Genomic DNA, 21,850 nt, shown 5'->3' with positions numbered 1-21,850 from the left:
CTGTTGGGGTTTTGTTTACTAATTACATATTCTCCCTGTACTTGGTCAGGCAGCAGCCTCCCGCCCAGGGATTCAAACCCAGCTGAGGCCTACCCAGGAGGGGCTGGCTTCGCCCCGGGCCACCCACGTACTGGCAGGTCTGTGCGCATGGAAGGCAGTTAGTTCCCTTTCCACATTAGCTAAGGGGTGGATTCCTAGTCACATCTGCACAGCCGGAATGAAAGCCTGTAATTTCCATAGAATCCACTTCTTTGAGTCAGAGCTGCAGATAAATGTTTGCTTTATTTTCCTTTTCAAGGTGATTACACATTGTTTGGTTGTGGGAAAAGCCTGAGCTATCGAGGAGGGAAGAGGCTGGGTGAATTGCTGAGACGTGGACAGCGAAGGCCTGCGGATCTCTGTGGAGGAGTGACAGCTCGCCTTTCTCATGGGGACCGCCCTGAGGAACAGCAAAGGGGACCCCAGGAGGCTTCTGGGAAGACAGTTTAATTCTGAAAATAAAGATGTACTTCACCTCTGTGCGTTGGGTGGGGCACAGTAAAACAGGATTGTTAAACATGGAATTGTAGAAATAGTCTATAAGGCTAGACGGAAGTCAACCCGCAGCCAGGTGTGCCTGCCCAGGGTCCTGCTGGGAGGTGGCGCTCGCACCTCCATCTCCCGGGCTCCCCCGGGAGGGCTTGCTCCATCCCATTAAAGATGGCTGACTATTTTATTGACTGAAAACTAGGGGTGTTGAGCCGAATAGTAAACAAGTCTAGAGTGCTGTATTTTAGTTCTGTTTATGTTTTATACATGGAATCGTTTTCAATATTTCTTTAATTCAAAACACTCCAGAAATTCTGCAACTTGAGGGGACAACAACTACAAAAGTTTCATAGCAACATTTGGGCACTTTAAAAATGATTTCAAGCACTTTAATGGTGATAAATGAGAAGAGACAACTTTCATTAACTACAACATTTTAGCAGCTGGGTACAGAGATCAAAACCAAGAGCAAGCATTCCGAATTCATATTGTGAAACGCCTACAAAAACATTCTTCTGTCAGCTTTCACAATGTGGGGAGTTCATCTTTTCATCTTATCAAGAAAAAAGATGCCCAAATTCCCAAATAGGTATTCAGTTAGTAAAAGGGGGTCGGGGTGGGGGGGACATGTTCTTTTCAGCAAACACTGCAGATTTACCTCGTCAGAGATCCCCGTGGTCTAGGCCTAGTGAGAGAAAAGGGTGCCCTCTTCCCAGTCCAGCTTCGCAGGGATCAGCTTTCACAGATGCAAGCAGAACAAAGGGCAGGCTTTATCAGCCTGTACCTCACAGGCCCCTGTGCGGGGCCAGCTCCATTCCAATGCCCATCACATGGTCTCTGTGGCATAAAAGCCTTTTAATAATTCTGATTTTGAATATCAAATTGAAATGAAAAGTGCATTTCAGAGGGTTGGGCTCTGTCCACATGGAAGAGCATGCTCCATGCAAACAGGTTGGGCAGGCCCTGGCTCCTGCAGGCCTGTGGTTCTCAACTCGCAGCACATTGTATCACCTGCTTTACAGTGTACAGATGCCCCCACCCCGGCTCCCTCCTGAGTTCTTCTAGCTGGGCTAATAATCAAATTAATATGAGACAGATTGACAGGAGAAAGTGTCTGTTAAAAAACAAAATTCAACTGAGTAAAACAGAGGATCTAATTGGCTTTATTAAGCAATCCATGAATCGGGCAGCATCCCATCTGGCAGCTAGAAAGATGCTCCAAACATTGGGAATTATCCTACTTATAGTTATCATAATAATCTCCCTGGAGTTGTATTCTCTCAAAAGCTTTAAATGCATGTTCGCAGCTGCTAACTGCCAAGGAAATGATCTCCCTGAAGCTGGAACGTCAAAGAGGGAACAAAGAGAATGAATGATTTACAAATTATAAATCAGGAACATGGAACTGTAATCTGTGAATGTCACAGACATTAAGCAGAAACTTCATGCCATACCAAAGATCAACAGAGCTACCAAATGGTAGCTGGGAGTGACACACTGATACCTGGACTTTCATCACATCTCTCAGGTACACTGAGGGTATGCTCAAAAGGGAGGAATTGTTAATGAAAAAAATTATAGGCCCCAAATGGTGACACTCATGCTGAAAGTCCATGATACTGTAAACCAAAATTAATTTTAGACTATATTTAAAAATAATAAGCATTTATTTGAGCCAAAGGAGCTGCAGCCCAGGAGACTGATTCAGGTATGCAGATCTACATTTGTAACTTGCTTTCAGCAACCTATATGATATTGCACAGAGGCAAAGGGGAGACTGCCTTTTAATAGTGAAAGTTCCCACCCAGGCTCTTGATGCGGTCCATTTTATGTAAATGAGGTATCCAGATGTGCAGTTCTGATTGGATGGAGCAAGACTCTCTCATTCCATCGGTAGAAAAACAAAACCTGGGCTTCCTTGCAGTAGTTGACTCATACAGTTTGGATAAGCGGGAAGCCAAGAGTTCAGTCTGAGGCTTCTCCCAGTACACAGAGTATGTGAGAAATCCCTGTCAGCAAATAGCTGCTAGACTCTTATTATTCATAAAATTTGGACCCTTGGTTGACCCTGGGGAGTCAGCCTGAATAGATCAATTACTTTTCTTTTTTTTTTATTTATTTTTATTTTTTTATTTTATCCTCACCCGAGGACATTTTTCCATTTTTTGCACAGATAGAGTGGGAGGGAGAGAGAGGAAGAGAGAGAGAGAGGGAAACATCGATGTGAAAGGGACACATCGAGTGGCTGCCACCGCACAACCAACCAGGGCCGGGGACAAACTGCAACCGAGGTACATGCCCTTAGCGGGAACCGAACCCGGGTCTCTCCGTACTGCAGGCGGATGCTCTAACCGCTGAGCCAAACCGGCCAGGGCTCAATTACTTTTCAGGGTACACATCAAATGAATCTTTCTTCTCAGGGTACACATTACCAAACCTAGATTTAATACCTGACCTAACTGCAGTTTCAACCACTCTCAGAAACAAAATTTTAATTAACTAGTTTGGAATTTCTGGTCAAGCACCAGTAAGGTAATCTGTCATATAAACTCTCTCTATCCCCCTTCCCCCCAGAAGGTAAAGGCAATCTACATGATAAAAAACCTTTTGCTTCTCTTCCCCCAAAGAAAATATGTCTGGGCCCAACAATAATCCTTTCTTCTTTTTCACTAATAGCTCACTTGCCCCACCCTGCTTTCTATAAAAACCTTCCATTTTGTACCACCCCTTGGATCCCCTTCTAATTGCTACATGGATGCTGCCCAATTCATGAATTGCTGAATAAAGCCAATTAAATCTTCAAATTTACTTGGTTGCATTTTGTTTTTTAATATGTCCAAAATTTATTACAGATGTACTTTCAGGGGTGCTATAAGATATGAGATCCAAAGACACATCGGGCAGTTGAGGTCTATCTGCCATTTGGGGCAAAGGAGAGTGGGGCAGGGATGTTCAATTTCAAAGGGAAAGCGTGTAATAAACAAATTATTTCTGGGCAACCCTAAAACAGTGGGACACCGAGGGGAAACTAGCAAACAGGATTTTTCTTGAAACCTCCCTGTCTGCCATGCTGAATTCACACAAGCCAGGGTGAACATACTAAGGCCATATGGTAAAGTGAATATGCTAGGATCCCCTTCCTGAAGCAGATTTTTCTTCTGAATTCCTTTAGGCAGGAAAGGGGGGAGGGGGGAGGCAAAGATTCTTTCTGAATCTTTTGTTTCTTAGTAACCAGCTTAAAATCAATATCCCAAAAGGCACATTTTGGGGTGGCAAACTTTGGCCCCCTTCTGTGGCCTGGACTTCAGGATTTTAAAAAACTCTCCAACTGCCCTGGCTGATTTGGCTCAGTGGTTGGAGCATTGGCCCTCAGACCAATGAGTCGCGGGTTTGATTCCAGTCAAGGGCATGTACCTTGGTTGCAGTTCGTCCCCGACCCTGGTCCAGTCATGTGGGAAGCAACCAGTCAATGCGGTTCTATCACATCAATGTTTCTCTCTCCCTCCCTCCTTCTCACTCTGATGATAAATAGAAAAATATCCTCGGGTGAGGAATAATAATAAAAACTCTCCAAGTGATTCTAATGTGCAAACTTGAGAATAACTGTAGAGTGATTTAATTCAGCATTCAAGGCCTCTCATATCCAGCCCCAGCAAACGTTTTGACCTTTTCTTACTCCACCTCAGCATGTACATAAGTCACAGAGATCTTCTCACTGTGCCCTGGATGTACTTTGCTCATTTGTATTTCTGTGCTTTCATGCACACACATTGTCTCACTCTGGGCACCAGAGAATACCCAGCTCAAGTGTCCTCTGTGCAATCTTCTCTGTCACCCTATTTTTACCAGTGAGTAAGTCCTTGCCCTGTGACCACAGAACACTTTGTGCATAGCTTTATTAGAGTATTTCTCACATTACATGAAAGCTATCTGCTTATAGGTACCTGCTCCCCCTCCCCAACAGAATGGGTACTGTGCTTTTAGCCATAAGCAGGATATAGGTTGCTATGAATGCTGAATGAATGAATGAATGGATGAATGAATGAATGAGTGCCAATCTTGTACATTATTGATGTTCTGCCACATTGAACCCAATTCTCAAGCCAGGATCTGGTTTACAGACTCTGAATCAATAATTTGGGGGTGGGAGATCTGTATCTTTGCTACTCTAAGAGGTGGTCAAAGACCACCTGTGGCTACATTACCTGAAAACAAGTTACAAACGTAGAATTTTTCATTTTAACAAGATATCTGGGTAATTTCTATGCAGTTTGAGGTAATTTTTTTAATAAGCTCCCAGGTGATCCCTATGCAGCCAGTCTGCCAACCAGCATTTGGGGCACACTGTTTGAGATTTCCATTTACTGAACGTAGTAGACTCTGTGTGGTTGCCTACTCTTCCTTCCATCCTCCCTTTTCCATTCCTAATAACGCTCTGAATTCATTTAGGCACCAGCCCTTCATTTCCAAGCTTTTGCCTCAGGGATCTTGAGCCACTCCAGCCCCAGAAGTGGGCCTGATCGATCAAAGGGACATCCCATCCCACTGGCCAGGGTTTGGCTCAGAATAGACATGTGACCAAATTCAGGTCAATGAAATATGAGGGTGAGTATACTGGAGGCAATCTAGAAAAGGTTTCCTCTTTCCTAAGACAAAGCCACATGAAGAAAAAAAGTCTCTCTTCTTTGGGACATTGTATTGCTTTGATGTGATGCCTTTAAACGACTGCTGTCCCCTTGCTAGTTGCCTAGAAGGGAAGCCAACACCGAGGAATCAGACCGGAGGATGGGAAGGACCTGGTCCTATGACATTGTGGGCTCTTCTGTGTCTAGAATTCTTGTTATGGAAAGTTTTTCTTTTCTTTCTTTTTGTTTTTTAAACCATTTAAGCCATTTCTGATCATTTCAACCAAAGGTACTCATTGATATACTGAACATATTACTATATTTGTTTAATCCATAAATATTAGATTACCTACTAGGAGGTACTATGAGAAGTTTGATGGAAGTATTATTTCTAATCCTCAAGCAATCAATAAGTTGGGTATTAAAATCCTCATTTATAGATGAGGAAACTGAAGCATAGAGCAATTAAGTGAATTATTCAGTAAAATAGTGAATGGTAAAGCCAGAATTTGATCCCAGGTTTGTCTGACTCCAAAGCACATCTGTCCACTCTATAGTGCTTCCTAGTGTGGACAGTGTTATTACGTGAGGTTTCAGTAGATCAACAGTTCTCAACTATTTAGGCTCAGGACTATGCTACATTCTTTAAACTTATTGAGTATTGAAAGAGGTTTTTATTTATAATACTGACTATAAACTATAATAGAAAAAAATAAAAATTAAAAAAAAGGAAATGTATTTTGCATTCTAAAAAAAGAGAAAAGGGCTTTTATTTATTTAGGCTTTATCTACTGGTATTTAACACATTAAAATTAAAACTAAGAAATTTAAGATGTTTATTTAATTTATTTAAAAATAGCACTGGTTAACTCATGTAATGGTAATGAAAGAAATATTTTTATAAAAAATAACTCTTTTTCAAAGCAAAACAAATAATGACATTGCTTTACATTTTTTGCAAATCTTTTTAACATCTGACTTATAGAAGATTGCTGAGTTCTATCTGCTTCTGCATTCAATCTGCTGTGCTGTATTGTTTTGGTTGAAGGTGTAGAACCAGACTTCATACAGACATGTCACTGGAAAAGAGAGGAGTATTTTATACAGACATGTCACTGGAAAAGAGAGGAGTATTTTATAAGCCTTTGCATATAATTGTGTATATGCTTTGATACTATACCAACGCTGTATAAGTGGTAGTTTCTTAAAGATTAGTTGCAATGTGGAATCCGAAACCAAATGAATGAATTTTTCATCTCTATTGCATTAAAATACTTTGGTCTATCTTGTACTTTGCACCTGTGCACAATTTTGCAACATCAGGCATTGATCATTTGGAAAATGTTTTCACCCACTTATGCAGATATTCCCAATGTTGACGCATTATGTTATACAGTATCAAAAACTGCACTTATCAATATTGCCACTAATATCATCATTAAAGTCTTTAAATATTGGTAAGCTGTGAAGTTCATGGCAGCTGATACAATTTTCCAGAATTCTAATTTTTGCTTGAATGTTCAATTTTTACCACTGGCAACAAATACTGTCAGTTATTTTCTTTGAAGTGACAGCCTTACTTGTTTATTTTTGAGTAAATGTCTGCCAAATATTCAAGTCTGAATAAGTGTAATTTGTCTCTCAGCCATTCTTTCAAGTAAAAGTGGTGTTTCATGACAAAAGCCATTTACACTTTTACATTACAAATTTAGCTTGTGATTCAATGGCACAGGTACTGTTTCTTGGAGACAACAATAGTTCTGCATACAGCAACATTCTTTATGCATATTTCCCATTTTATCACATAGAATATTAAAAAGACATGTACTTCAAGGTTGAGATTTAATTAAATGAATAAATTTAACAGTTTCACCAAGGACTTTCTTGAATGAGACTGGTAGGCTTTTCTGCTGCTCTGAGTATGTGGTAGTAGAGTCAGGTACGCCAGTCTTGATTTGTGCCGAGCCACCGGTGGAAATGTCAATACACTGAAAAAGGTTAATAGCATCTTAATTTTATCATGAAAATAGTTTTGACCTCAAGAGGCAACTAAACTTATTTGGGGCTCACCAAGGATCCGCAGACCACACTTGGAGAACTGTGACAGTAGGTGATCATCTGTGAATGAAACCTCTCCAGAGAAGTTATGGATACAAAGTGATTATTGCAAGGACCTGGAAGCGGTTAAGTTCTGTGTCACATCATGGTCGGCCCCTGCACTTGGGTCAATGTCGCTGTTGCCTTGGTGGCTGTCAGTGCATGGTGTCGGTGACAGAGGAGTCTCAGGAGTGTCCAGGTGCTGCGGTGCCTGTGAGGCCTTGGCCGGAGGGCACAGGAAGTGGGCTCCCCCAGTCCAAGTGCTGCCAGTTACAGACATACAACCAACTTCTTTGTTTCTCCATTCAGCCTGTTAGGCAATTTAAGTTGTACTGGGTTTAGAAATGCACTGATCTAATTTCTGTTTATAATTCTTAAAATGCTCCTATTAGTAAAGTTGTCTAAGCCTTTTTCTTGGGATAAAATTGCTCTGATGCTGAATAACCATTAAATAATGAAGGTTTTGTGTCATTCTGCGGGGCATCAAGACTCCTCCCTCAAGCAGCCTCTTTCCCCCATTGCTGGCCTGAGGCAGGCATCTTGGCAACACAAAGCACAGCTCCGGGGTGTCTCACTGAGCCAGTCCCTGTTTCCAGGAAAGAAAACTCATGTCCTTGAGCCAGAACTAATGCTCTAAGGGCTGGGATTTTCCTTTCTCCCACTAGAGGGGCAAGACTGACAATGGTTTGCTTGAATCCTTCCAGTGGGAAAAGCCACCCAGAAATTCCAGCCTGCCAGACAGCTCCTGCCAGAGAGACTGTCCCTGGACTCATGAATACACAGAGGAATTGACTTTGGCACATCAGAAGGGTTAAAAAAGGATCCAGTTCCTTATTAGCAGTGATGTCTGGGGCTGACTCAAAGTGGGGAAAAGGCTCATCATGCTGCTGACCTGCTGCAGCCACTGAATGAATTTCTTAAAGCACAGAAACAAGACAGACAACCCAAAAGACTGACCTGAATTGTTCCGCAGAATGGTAGTTTCTGCCTTGCTACACGGCTGTGAAAAAAATACGACGGGGAGGAAGCTCCCGGATCATCAGAGAAATGGCTCTGAGTTTTAACAAGTTTTTCCTAATATTTGAACTAATATGTTCTATTCTTCAGGGCCTCCCAGACCTTCTCCCCTTCTCCCTCCCCCCAAATACAAAACACAATTGCATCATACATTCCTATTCTCACATATGTGCTGGGAACACAAGAGTTGTAATGATATCCTTGGCTCTGGGTCTTTAGATCTTTCCAGCAAATCCACCTCACCTCCCCACATCAGGACCAGCCCAAAACCCTGGAAGGAAGAAGCACAGGCTACAAACATACTTGGGACACTAATTTCCCAGATCTGGATCAAGCTACCCCTGCCTGTGTGACTATCCTGACCTCTGTATGCTCTGGAGTTTGCATACAAACGGTGTTCCTAGTGACCCTCCTTGCACACCTCCATCTCCACTGCCCTTTTACAGTGAAAAATCTGCCTTTGGGGATTTTAAAATGGTTGTTAAGAAACAAAAGACTCACCCAGGCTGGTTTGGCCCGGGTTCGGTTTCCGCTAAGGGCATGTACCTCGGTTGCAGTTTGTCCCTGACCCTGGTGTTTCTCTCTCTCTCTTCCTCTCTTTCTCCCTCCTGCTCTATCTGAAGATAAATGCAAAAATGTTCTCAGGTGAAGATTAAAAAAAAAAAAAGACTCAGAAAGAGCCTTTGATGGACCCCCTTTTCTACCTCAGAGTTTTGGATGGAAAGTCCTGCTCCACACAGGGAATCTTAGCATATTCACCTTAGCAGTAGATAGAAAGGATCCAAGCCTGTTAGCAGATTCCCCAGTGTCCCTAGCAGAAATCTGTTTACTACCTGTTCAGCTGTGTCTTGACTGCCTGTAAATTACCTATTCCACCTTCAGAATCCCAGACCCTGCCCGCTTTTCTCCTTTGCCCATAATGGCATGTGAGCCTCAACTGCTCAGTGCATTTCGGGTCTCATTCTAATGGCACTCCCAAATGTGCATTCACGTAACAAACTTAGGACATGTGCTCCTGTCAATCTGTCTCTGTTAACTTAATTATTAGCCCAAGTAGAAGAACTTAGAAGTTTGGAGAAAATTATTTTTTTTTTTAGCTCCCCTAACTGTTGCAGTGAGCTTTTGCTTGAGCTTTAGGTCTTATTATGTTGGCAGAATGCTTTCTCCCCTAAGCACAGTTCTGGTTCATTTTTTCTGCATTGTACTAGAAGGAGCAATGGACCAATAGGGTCAGGAAATGTGTTCTAGTTCTGCCACAAAATGGTCACAGATACTGGAAAAAGTCACATCCCTGTTCTGGGCTTTACCTGGAAACTAGGGGTTGGGAGAGGGCTCAGTTTCCAGTGGTTCATAAAGCTGGAGACCAGAAATACATTGTTTTGCAAGGCCCTTTCCACCACCTCCTTCTACGGGTCATCTGAAGACAGCAGCATCTCCCCCCTGCTGAGACGAGCTTCTGGGACTACTAGACAATGGGTTCTAGATTCTTGTCAATCCTAACATTTGTTTTCTCTCTCTCTCCCTCCACATGTCAAGTCTCTCTCCTCACCCCCTCCCCCACCAGCTTGCACTTAACTTGCCAAAGCATCTGCGCCTCCTAGGTGGTCCACATGGTTTCAGGCCACTCCCTATCTCTCCAGGCTGTAGTCAGAACCTTCCATAGCCTAAAAGAGATGGCAATTTGATGATTTTTTTAAGTATCTCCTTAATTTAGAGGGGTGAAATGGAGGCCCATAAAAGTCAGGTGGTGGCAAGCCCTCCCAGGTCCAGCCAAAGGATGCAAACAGGCGAGGAGACGCCCTCATTGTCGCAGGTGCTACATCCTGGTAGCCACACAAGGAGGCTTCTGGAAGAAGGGATTCCTGCCAGTTCCAGAGGAGCAGATGGCCCAGCAGTGCTGCTTAGAGTTGCCTCACGCACAGGAGCCTAGGACTAACTTGGCTTCCTACCCCCGTGACCAAGAATGACAAGCTACCACGTATACTGCAGGCAGAATATCTGAGACCTTGGAGCATCTGGGAGCACAAACAATTACTCTGTGGCAGTGTAGTGGTAGTGCCACCCTGACCAAGGACAAAAATGTGGTTTCCTAAATCTGCTGATCCCGTTAGAAGAATCACACTCCAGATTAAAGGGGGGGGGGGGGGAAAATAAAAATGATAATAATAATAAACAAACCGAGATGGAGAGAGAAAAATACTGTGTGCCAGTTGGCTATGCATCTGTAGAAAAAGAGGGAAAACGGAAACCTTGGGTGGCTTTGGGAAACAAAGACAACCAAATAGAAAAGAATTCAAGAACACACAGAAAGAAGAAGGGTGAATAATAAACATGGAACCACAACATAAAAGAAGACCCATTCAGATAAAAGGTAAACAAAAAGAAAGGGATTCTGTGTGATGAGTAACTGAAAATGATTATTCCCTCCTGTGTTTACTCCAGGAGGCTGGTAAAGTCTCCTATTTAAAACAGAAGCATTCGATACATAAGTTGCCAGTAAGATATCTACTGAAATAACACATTAACTAAGACAGAATTCTGACCGCATTTTATTTATGTATTTCCTTCAGCCACTACTTTAAAAAATCAAGCCACTTCCAGTTAATGTACATATTCCTCTAACCCTACCACAAGAGAAGTTAAAATCACATTGGCCAAGGACCGGGCATCAAGAACTGACGGGATAGATCTCAGCCAGTGGGCAAGTCAGCAGGGGCAGGACCGCTCAGTACGAGGACAGTGTGAGGACATGAAATCTTAGGTCAGCCAGTCACTCGATAACCTTGGAGAAATTTTCCAAGCCTCGGTGTTCTTGCAAATGAAATGGGACGGTCCTGTTTCGTGGTTCTGTTGGAGGAACACGAACCATCTAAAATGCCACCATAGTTCTAATTAAAATGTAACCTCAAGTACAGTGAGTGAAACCTTCTCATATTTAACAACCAGTGGAAAACTTTTTAGAAAACACACACACACACGTTTTCCCAGGGTTAGCCAAACCAAGAGGAAAAATAATTCCGTTGAAAGAGAGAAAAGAATGGCTGACCAAACTTTCACCTCTGTGCCCTCTTTCTAGTAAAGAGACAAGGCAACCGTGTTGTGTATCTTTCACTAAGAATTCCTGGGGGATGTTTTCCCTATCCAGTAGAAGTACGTTTCAGAATCCAGTGAGTTTAAAGAAACCGCATTTCCTTTTTGAGTACGTTGCTCAGAGAAATTGTTCCTACTACCTGTCACTGGAATGTTTGGCCTGCTGAAAGGTCACAGGTGTGTGAGAACAGATGGTATTGAGAACAGGGACATATTTAGGCTGCAAAAAAGCTGCCAAAGCTGCTTGAAGGTGGTGCTTTAAGAGTGATGGTGCCTTTTCCTTTCTCTTACTCAAGTGTACGTGGGGAGCAGGCTCTCCGTCAGAGCCCTGGCCTGCAGATGCATTTGGTATTTCTTTTTCTCTTTTCTGTTCTTTAGTGAGAGAAGTGCCAATACTTCAAAAGATAGGCCAGCTAAGAAAACCGTCTTGGAACCAGTGCAGCAAGCCTCCTTGAGGATGGTAGGTGCGGAATCCCTCCTGGCCCGTGTTAAAAAAAGAAAGGAAGGCGAGCCTGGCCGGTGTGGCTCAGTGATTGAGTGTCGACCCAGGCACCAAGAGGTCACCAGTTCAATTCCCGGTCAGGGCACTTGCCCAGGTTGTGGGCCAAATCCCCAGTGGGGGGCATGCAGGAGGCGGCCCATCAATGTTCTCTCTCATTGATGTTTCTATCTCTCTCCCTCTCCCTTCTTCTCTCTCTAAAATCAATAAAGAAAAACATTTTTTTTTTAATAAATAAAAAAGAAGGGAAGGAGAGAGAACTGAAAAGAAAGACAGAGGAGCTGTCTCCTCCCTGTAGGGTGGGGGCAAGGTTCGAGATCTGGGACCTGATGGGGGTTTGAGGTGCTGGCATTGGTCCTGAGCCATCCCTCCCAGCCTCAGCTCCGCGGGTGTCTGTGTGCAGGCCACTAAGAATGGCCACCACTTAGTGTTCAGCCTGATAATGTGTTCGGGTTGCCAGGACACCGAGTGTGATACTTGAGGACCGTCCACACCCCAAAAACACTGTGAACTGAGTAGCTCCAGCCTCAGATGTGCCCCCACAGACCTGCCCTTCAGTGTTTGTTTCCCAGGGAGATTCAACTGCCACAGATCCCTGAGCCACTCTGTGCCCTGAGAGTGGCATTTTGATCCCAAAGGACTCGATCACGGAGGCTGGAACTTCCCCACGGCGCCTCTGTGAGTCCACAGAGACCAGCGAAGAGCTTAACCCTCCAGCCCGGACCACTGTGCTGGCAGCCCCTGCCCACTGCAAGGACACCAGAACGGGGGTGACATTACCCGAAAAGCCAGGGAGCTACTGCCCAGTGCTGGGCTCTCTGTGCAGCTTCTGAGTGTCAGACACGACACCCCAAGGCCAGCTCAGCCCTTCTGCCAGCAGCTCCCCCAGCACCACCAACAAGCTGACCAGAATCCATGGGGACCCATCGGGATCCACACTTCCCGCTCAGGGCCACCTAAACCAAACCAAGCAGGGACGGGGAGGGTGGAATGAGAGTTACCCTTATTCTGGAGCTGGCATTTGGAATCCAAGCTGAAAAGAAGACGTGCTAAATGCCTCACGTTCCAAGGAGAGTTATTAGAAACCAGAAGCAACACCCCTCCCCACCCCCGCCCCTTCTAAAAGGCTACAGAATTGGCTTCCACAGTCCACACCCCTCACCACACCACTGCTCCTTTTATAGGGGGAGGTGAAGGAGTCCTATAGGTGAGCAGCCTTGGGCAAGGTTCAAGGGGAGAAGGGACCCCCTCCCTCCCTGTGCCCCACTGTTCGCTACTGCCCTGAGGCAAAGGAAATGGGAGAGGGCAGCAAGGGAGGGTAGTCCTTCGCTCCTCAGGTGGGTACCTGCTTAAGTGTGGCCTTCGGATCTACCCCTTTGCCTCCCAGAGCAGGACTGTGGCAGGGGGTCTGTCCAGAGCAAGAGCAGGCGCTGAGCTGTGTCGCTGGGACCCACCCCAGGGGGCAAAGACACCCAGCAGTGAGGCTGCATGGTCTGCCACCAGGGCAGAGCTGCGGGTGGCAGAAGGGGACTCGTGGAGCAAGATCTCCCACATCAGGGAACACGGTGTTCCCTGCTTCCCCACCCCTCCCCCCAACAGCCGGGACACTCTTAGTGAGAGAAGAGAGCAGAGAATTCTGATATGAGAATTAGATACGAGAATAGGGTTTTTAATTGGACTGAAGTGACAAGGGAGAACTGGAATCTGCCCAAGATGTGTGAAGGGAAAGCTTTTCGGTGTGTATTTGTTAGTTTGATTTGTTTGGTTAGGAGCAATCATATTTGAAGGTAGTGATGAGAAAAATGAAAACCATTTCATGGCAATACCCCTCTGAGTTGGGGCGGCCCAGTGAGCAGTTGTGTAACCATAAGCAGTGAGGGGTCGATGGCAGCTTGGACTAGATGAACCTCTAGATCCTTTCCCAGACCAAGAAGCCAATTGGATTGCAGCAGGGGATCCATTTGAAAGAGGCCTCGCCCATCACTGGGATTCAGACCGAGTCCTGAGGGAAGGAGGGGGAGGTGCTGGGAGTAAACCATGAAAGCCACTTCCATTAAAATCTGTTAAGACACTGGAGTCAAGGCATCGCTCCAAAGTCACATTTATGCTAGTGCGAACTCTGCTCAAGATTAAAAGGTTTTCTTTTGGCTTGGCAACCACTATAACTGAAGGTATGCTGTCTGATACAAACACCACTAGTCATATATGACTACTTAAATGTAATTAAAAATTCAGTTCTTGGCCTTGTTGGTGTGGCTCAGTGGTTGAGAGTTGACCCATGCACCAAGAGGTCGCCAGTTCGATTCCCGGTCAAGGCACATGCCCAGGTTGTGGGCCCGATCCCCAGTGGGGGGCATGCAGGGGCGGCCAATCAGTGTTCTCTCTCATCGATGTTTCCAGCTCTCTCACGGGCTTTCCTTCCCTCTCTGTCTTTAATCAATAAAGAAAAAACATTTTTTAAAAATTTCAATTTTTATGTCACACTAATCACATGTCAACTACTCAGTAATCACATGTGGCTTGTGACTACTGTATTTAATAGTGAAGATACAGAACATCTCCATATTTGCAAAACACACACACACACACACAACTATTAGGCTGCTTTCCTTTAAAGAAAAAACAATTTGTTCCCATCATGGAAGAGAAAACGGCCAAACTGGACTTCTGGCTATCATGTGGTATGTAAAAAAATTATGCTTTCCAAACGTCATGGGCAAGTCACAGGTTAAAGTGACATAATAGAGGAGAGATAGTGAGCCCTGTGTTCACAAAAGTTCATATGACCTGACTTCTGCTTTGGGAACTTAAGGGCTGCTATGAAGAAGACCTCAGGACCAGAACAGCCCAGTCACTTGGCGGGGGCACCGACCCCCAGGGAAGCGGCAGAGGTGCCCAGCAGAGATGGTGGTGGTACCCAGGAAAGATGAGAGTGCATGCCGGGAGGAATTTCACTAGGACAGTCACTTCCCTTCTGGGAACTCTCAGAAACTGAGTGAGACTTTGAGGGACAAGAGCCTGAGATGTACACATGACAGCATCCTGTTTTTCTCACCGGGGTCAGGAGGAAAGAAGTAACAGAGGAAGTTTATTTGTTTCTAATGCTATGTAACTAACTACTCCAAAACATAGTGGCCCGGCACAATAGTGATTTATTATCTCTCACAGTTCCCCACCATGGGTGAGAAATGTGGGATCTAGTCGGTAGGGTGGTTCTAGTATGGCATCTCCCATGAGGCTGCAGTCATCTGAAGGCTTGACTGGGGCTGAAGCACCCGCTCTCAAGGTGGCTCACTCACAGGCTTAGCTCTTTGGTGGTAGCTCTTAGTCGGAGGTCTTAGTACTCTCAGCCTGGACTTCTCCACATGGGCTCCCTGAGTGTTCTTACAACACTATGGCTGGCTTCCCCCAGAAAGAGAGAATCAAGGGGCCAAGGCAGAAGCTGTAATGCATTTTTTTTTTTTATTACCTAGCCTTTCAAGTCTCACACAATTACTTCTGCGGTATTCTTTTATTTTTAAAAAAGTGTATTGAAATTGATTTTTTTAGAGAGAGAATAAGGGAGAGGGAGAGAGCAAGAGAGAAACATCGATGTAAAAGCGCAACATCCATCAGCTCCCTCCTGCATGACCCCTACCAGGGATCAAGCTCACATCCTGGGCATACACCTTGACTGGGGATCAGACCTGCAGTCTTTCAGTGCACAGAATGACATCCAAGCAACCGAGCCACACAGGCCAGGGCGTACGTCTGCTGTATTCTATAGTCACACAGACCTGCCCTAACTCAGGGTAGGAGTGAGTTCTACTCACGGATGTAGTGCTAGGAGGCAAGGTTCATTGGGGGTGACCTTAGAGGCTGGCTACCACAAGGTCACACAGAACCTCAACTGCATGTTACCAGAAATCGGACAGTTGCAAGTAACAAAATTACAACTCAGATCATCTCAAGAAAAAATAAATCATATAAAAGAAAATGCATCAACTTACACATGCAACAGAAAAGTCTTGATATGGTGCTTAAATGATATCCCTGGGGGATTCTGTCTCATTCTCAGATCAGCTTTCTTCTTATGGTAGCAAGATGGCTACCAATAGCTCCAGGCTAACATTTCCAGTTTAATTTTTTTTATTTATTTATTTATTTATTTATTTATTTATTTATTTATTTATTTATTTTATTGATTTTTTAGAGAGAGACGAAGGGAGCGGGAGAGAGAGAGAGAAACATCGATGAGAGAGAGCATCAATTGGCCACCTCCTGCATGCCCCCACAGGGGATTTGACCCATAACCTGGGCATGTGCCCCGAGTGGGAACTGAACCATTGACCTCTTAGGTCGATGGTCAATCACTGAGCCACACTGGCTAAGCTAACATCTCTAGTTTAAAAGAAGAGACAAAAATCCCAGAGGGGCTTCTATTGGCTAGAACATTTATCTGAATTACTGCCTCCTTTCAGATATGGGCTCTGATTGGCCAAGCTTAAGTCACAGGCCCATCCCTGGACTGATGTTATCAAAAGAACAAATGGTGCTGGGCTGGCAAAATCAACCACAGTTCACTACAAAAGCACATCTGTATCTGTCTGTTTTCACAACAGAAAATTACATCATAGTACACTCCCCCCGCCGTAGGATGAAGACTGACAATGCCAAACGGCCATCCCAGAAACACATCATTGTTTTTTTTTTCCATGACCTTTCTTACAGAGCCAGAGATGGACACTCCTCATGAGATTTGTCTTGCACAGCCAAGACCAGAGATTTCTCCTAGGTTGGCAAGCATCTCAACTTCTAAATCTGGATGGTCCTCTAAGGAACTGGGGTTTTGGTTTGTACTGATCACAATACATCACTTCCAGTGTTCTCCACTGTGTCTCTCCCAGGACGTGGGAGGAGTAACTTCCAGCAAGACCTTAAAGATGTGTGATTAAAACTTCTTTATTAAAGAGAAATATGATGTAGTATATGTAGGGAATAATAAATACAGTAACAGCTCACTCACCTAGACACTGGAGAGCTGATTTATAATATAGTCAACCTTTCAAAACACAGACTCTACTCCTGGGTGGAGGAGTTTCTGCAGATGAGATAAAGCATTCACACAGTTGTACATTTAAACATTCATGTGGAGATTTATTGATTCCAATTGAGCATATAATTCTGGACATGTTTGATTTTTCTAGTTCCCCAGCCCACAGTGGATAATAAACATCAAACTGAGTGAGGTGTGGCAGGACCTGTTGGAGACAGTCACTATGTTGTCAGCAAAGAAGGTACTTGATGGTTTGAGTTGCTAAGACTGTGTTCTCACTGTTATTTATTTAACACTGACAGGCGCTGTGCTAAGCACTTTACACGTCATGCCTCATTCACTCCTGACAACCCTATATAGTCAGGGCTGTTTTTCCCCATTTTGTAGATGGGAAAACTAAAGCTTGAGGGTGATGTCAAGTTATTAAGAAAGGGTGGGCCCTGGCCGGTTTGGCTCAGCGGTTAGAGCGTTGGCCTGCGGTCCAGAGAGACCCGGGTTCGGTTCCCGCTAAGGGCACGTATCTCGGTTGCAGTTTGTCCCCGGCCCTGGTTGGGTCATGCGTGTGGCAGCCACTCGATGTGTCCCTTTCACGTCGATGTTTCTCTCTCTCTTCCTCTCTCTCCCTCCCACTCTATCTGAACAAAAAATGAAAAAATGTCCTCGGGTGAGGATAAAAAAAGAAAGGGTTGTATGTTCATTAACACCTGTTCAATATAACAGGTGGGCAAATAACATCTTTTAGAAATGCTTCCTTCAAAAGTGGCTTACCAGAGACTGCTTAGGGCTGCAAGGGAGCAGTGGAAAGTTCCCTTACAAGATGTCTCTTATCCCATGACCAGGCACAATGAGGCGGCTCTGGCGTGCTTTCTAGGCCTGAGATTCTTGGAGGCCTGGGCTTCTATGATCATAGAACTTTATAAATGGTCCTGAGGAGGCTGTCTTTCAGAACTGCCAGGGTCCCTATCGCATGCTTTCAGAGTCCCCTGGCAGGGTCCAGCGGTTGGCCAGCCTCCCTTCAGAACAACTGCTAATAATGGACCCCGGCTTTTCCGTGGGCGTCTGATTCCTACAGCTGTACTTCCCTGGCCCACCTGGCATCCTGGCTGGAGGTACACAGGTCCACCCCTAGTTTGGGTGCCCACAGGCCTCAGCTGCCTTCTTCCCCTGTCTCAAGATTATACAGTACAGACACATTCAAAGAGTTCCTTGCAGAAGGTCGTCATTTCTGGACTCGAGGTCAGATGCAGGAATCACTGAGGCTCCTGCTCCCATTCTGTCTCCTGCCCTTGGCGCAGCTGGTTGAGAAAAGAAGCCATGGGCTTAAATGTGTTCTTAGCCTTGACACGCAAACAAAGGGCAGGGGGACCCTGTGTGTTTTCTTCTCTCACAAGGCATATTAGGAGGCCCTCTGGATCCTTCTCTCTGGGAGTGGACATGCTATTGGGAAGGATAAACAGCTGTCAGCACTGTCGGGAGTCACTGAGATGATGCGGTTTTCATAGGTAGGGTGTATATGTGTGTGTTTGTTCTGGCAAATTTTCACAACCCGATGCAATCCCCCGAGGCCTGACATGGAGCTGCAATCATCCATGCTTCTTTGAATGCCAGTGTCTCCAAAGGGCTCAGGAATTACATGGTTTCCTGGAACTCAGACCTATGATGTGATGATTCAGTTTCTGACCCTCAGCAACTCTCATACGCCCATTGTTCTTTCTGGCCTGGGACTGGCCTGTGCATCCATTCAGCAAACACTGTACTGGGCAAGGAGGAGGCATCAAGGAAGAAAATCAAGATATCAAAATAGCACTGATTACTAAATTAAAGTCCTCTGCAGGAACTGAGGGCATAATGTTCTCTTTCAAAGGTATTTTCAGACTTTGCAATGTATGAAGATCAAACACACACCCTTGAGGGTGTGGCGTCGGCTGGTGCTGGACAAACTGTGAAGGAGAGGACACTGATGTCCCCGCCTTCCTGTTTGCAATATTTCGCCACCTCTTCCTGATTCCCTGGCCCTAGATTTCCCTGCTGTTAGCACATCCTCTCCCAGCAGGGAAGAAACAAAGCCATGTAATAGACTAATAAATTAAAATGGAAAGAACTAGGAATGTGTTGCAACATTTTATGCCAGCCCAGAAACAATGTTTTAAAAGACAACTTCTAAAGAGAGGAGCACTTTGGAGGAACAAGTTTGTTTTGAGAGGAGAATCCAAGAGCCATCAAATCAAGAACTGAATTTCCTAAATCCTCCTCCCCATGAAAATCACCTGAGAGTAAAACACCCTGGGAGTAAAACCCAACCCCCCAACCCCCCCCCCCCCACACACACACACACCACCACCTTAACCCTGATGTTGGCACTCTAGCAGAGGGGCCTGGATGTGTCACAAGTCACTTTGCTGACCAATGAGCTTGGGAACCCCTGGTCTAGGGATGCACTCTGCACCCACACAAAGCTGAAGGTCGGGTGGAGTTGCAGACAGTTGTGCTTCTTAAGGAAAGATTTGTGTTTGGTTCTTTACTCTGTTACTTGACAGGTGGCTTGAGCTAATCATTTAGGCTCCATGAGTAAATTGGATTAATTGTCCTGTTTTTGCAGGGTTGTTATGAGGCTTAGAAATCATGCATGTGAAGGCCTGGCACCTAGATACTCGGATCCAAGGTTAAGCTATTGATAGTTCTTAATCATAGTTAAGTAAGAATTTGCACATGTGAAATGTCTCTGTGTCATTTCAAATGGATAGTAAGTCTTTTTTCAAAAAAAAAAAAAAAAATCATGTATATACTTTCACAATATATAAAAGTATAGAAAATAGTATAATGATGCTTCCTATACCTATTACCTTTTACAAGGATCAACTTATCGCTCTGCCTCCTTATAATTCTGTTCAATTTTTTAACTGATAAGACATGTGATGATCCCTACGCTTGAAATTTTTTAAATCTTCTGAAAGCCGATGCTAACTTTTTTGGGAAAGGGGGAAAAGTACCCTGAAAAACCCAGTCGGCACCCCTATGGCACCCCTTACAGAGGACATGCTGCCCTTACAACTTCATCATCGTGACTCTGGCCCCAGGCCCTCGAGGCAGCTGCCCGCCCAACCCACAGGCAGTGCTGTTGGTGGCCCTGTAGAGTTAACTCCAGCTAAGACAGAAGTGGTTTCAAAGCGCACGGAGGGACTTGCTGGTCTGAGCACAGGAAGAGGGTGACACTGGAGAACCATAAGGTGGATTCATGTCCAGCCCATCCCTCCAGCTGGACTGTATGAAGGTTTTGTGCAGAAAACTGTCAGAGCAGCTCCTCAGGGTGAAGAGAGCCCTGATGAGCGCTGGCCAGTGTGGCTCAGCAGTTAGTGTCGGCCCACACACACAAGGGTCTCAGGTTCAATTCTTGGTCAAGGGCATGCACCTGGGTTGCAGGTTCACTCACCAGCCCCAGTTGGGGTGCGTGCAGGAGGCAACCAATTGACCTGTCTCTCTTATATCTCCCTCCCTCTCTCTCTCTCTCTCTCTCTCCCTCCTTTCCACTCTCTCTAAAAATCAGTGGGAAAAAATATCCTTGGGTGACAATTAACAAGAAGAAGAAGAAGAGGAGGAGGGGGAGGGGAGGGGAGGAGGGGGAGGGGGGGAGGGGGGGAGAGGGGAGGGGGGAGGGGGAGGGGGAGGGGAGGGGGGAGGGGGAGGGGGAGGAAGAAGAAGAAGAAAGTAAGCCCTGATGAGGCTGAAACCCTGGGCCTGGTAGGGTAGGTGACAGGTCTGCTACTCAACAGTGCAAAGGACATGGATGACTTCTTCCTTCCTACAGCCCTGTGGTCCTTGTCATCTGCATCTAAGGCTCACTGTTCTTGAATCGTCAGTCTGATGTACAGAACCCCAGTGAGAACTCATAGCTCCCAATGTTTTTCATTCATAAGTTGATCATTGAATGGAAAGCAGATTAGCCTGTTAAAGCCTGCCCCTAGTCCAAACAAACAAAATATAAATAGGGAGGGGAAAAAAAAGACAACATAGTTTAGCACTCAGCTCTGCTGACTGTTCAGAGTAGAAATCAGAATTCAGCATCCGCTAGCTCTTCTGTGAAACCAGACAGAAGGCAGCTCTTGGGGCTTGGGTCTAGCCCTGGCCAGTGTGGTTGTCCCATGCACTCAGAGGTCACCAGTTCGATTTCTGGCCAGGGTACATGCCCGGGTTGGTGGCTCAAACCCCAGTAGGGGGCCTGCAGGAGGCAGCCGATCAATCATCAATGTTTCTCTCTCTCCCTCTCCCTTTCTCTCTCTCAAATCAATGAAAACATATTAAAAAAAGATGTGTCTCTGAGGCACCCACTGAAGTCGCAAAGTCTGGGACTCAGGAAGAGAGCACAGGTCTCCACGTAATGGTCCCGTGTTTGGTTTGGTTTGGTTCTTGCTCTGCTCCCCTCAGGAATTCACCAGGCAACCTCCGAGGACACCGTGTCCTAAGAATGCAGCCGAGCACCCGTCCACCCCTGATTCCGCAGGTGTCCCTGGCTCTCCCCCAGGAAGCGCGGCTGACTGTGAACTTACCCCCGAGGGCTGCCCGGCACATCCTAGCATTCCTGCGGGTCCCTGGCTGCCCGCCGGCCTCCTCGGGATGCTGATAGCCCGGACAGTGCCCGGGACAGCGGCGTGAGCCACATCCCCATGCCCACGGCACTGCTGGCTTTTCAGTCACACTGGGCTTCTGACGCATTGGAGCACTCGGAGGAGAGGTCAGAAAGGTATCGCTTTTTACTTAAAGGACTAAAACCTGCTCAGCATGGTTAAGAGAAGGGAGGGGAAGAGGGAGAAAAGAAAGGAGATGGGGAGGGATGGAAAGAAGAGGGGGCCCTTGGCCACCACTCACCAATTCGCGAGACGTCCAGTTCTCAATTTGTATCAGTTAAAGCAAAACCATTTCCTTCGCTAGTACAGCGTACTTTCCTTGGGGTAAGTTTTCCAT

General features: G+C 45.5%; 1 pseudogene; it reads left to right on the top strand.

Annotated features, from left to right (window-relative positions):
- Positions 1-21,541, top strand: part of LOC118617669 — a 36,631-nt pseudogene extending 15,090 nt beyond the window's left edge.
- The last annotated feature ends 309 nt before the right edge of the window (positions 21,542-21,850 follow it).

The sequence above is a fragment of the Molossus molossus genome, unplaced genomic scaffold (assembly GCF_014108415.1).
Source record: "Molossus molossus isolate mMolMol1 unplaced genomic scaffold, mMolMol1.p scaffold_m16_p_5, whole genome shotgun sequence".
Taxonomy (NCBI): domain Eukaryota; kingdom Metazoa; phylum Chordata; class Mammalia; order Chiroptera; family Molossidae; genus Molossus; species Molossus molossus.
Note: the sequence above shows the minus strand (reverse complement) of the source record. Positions and strands in the feature narration are given on the sequence as shown.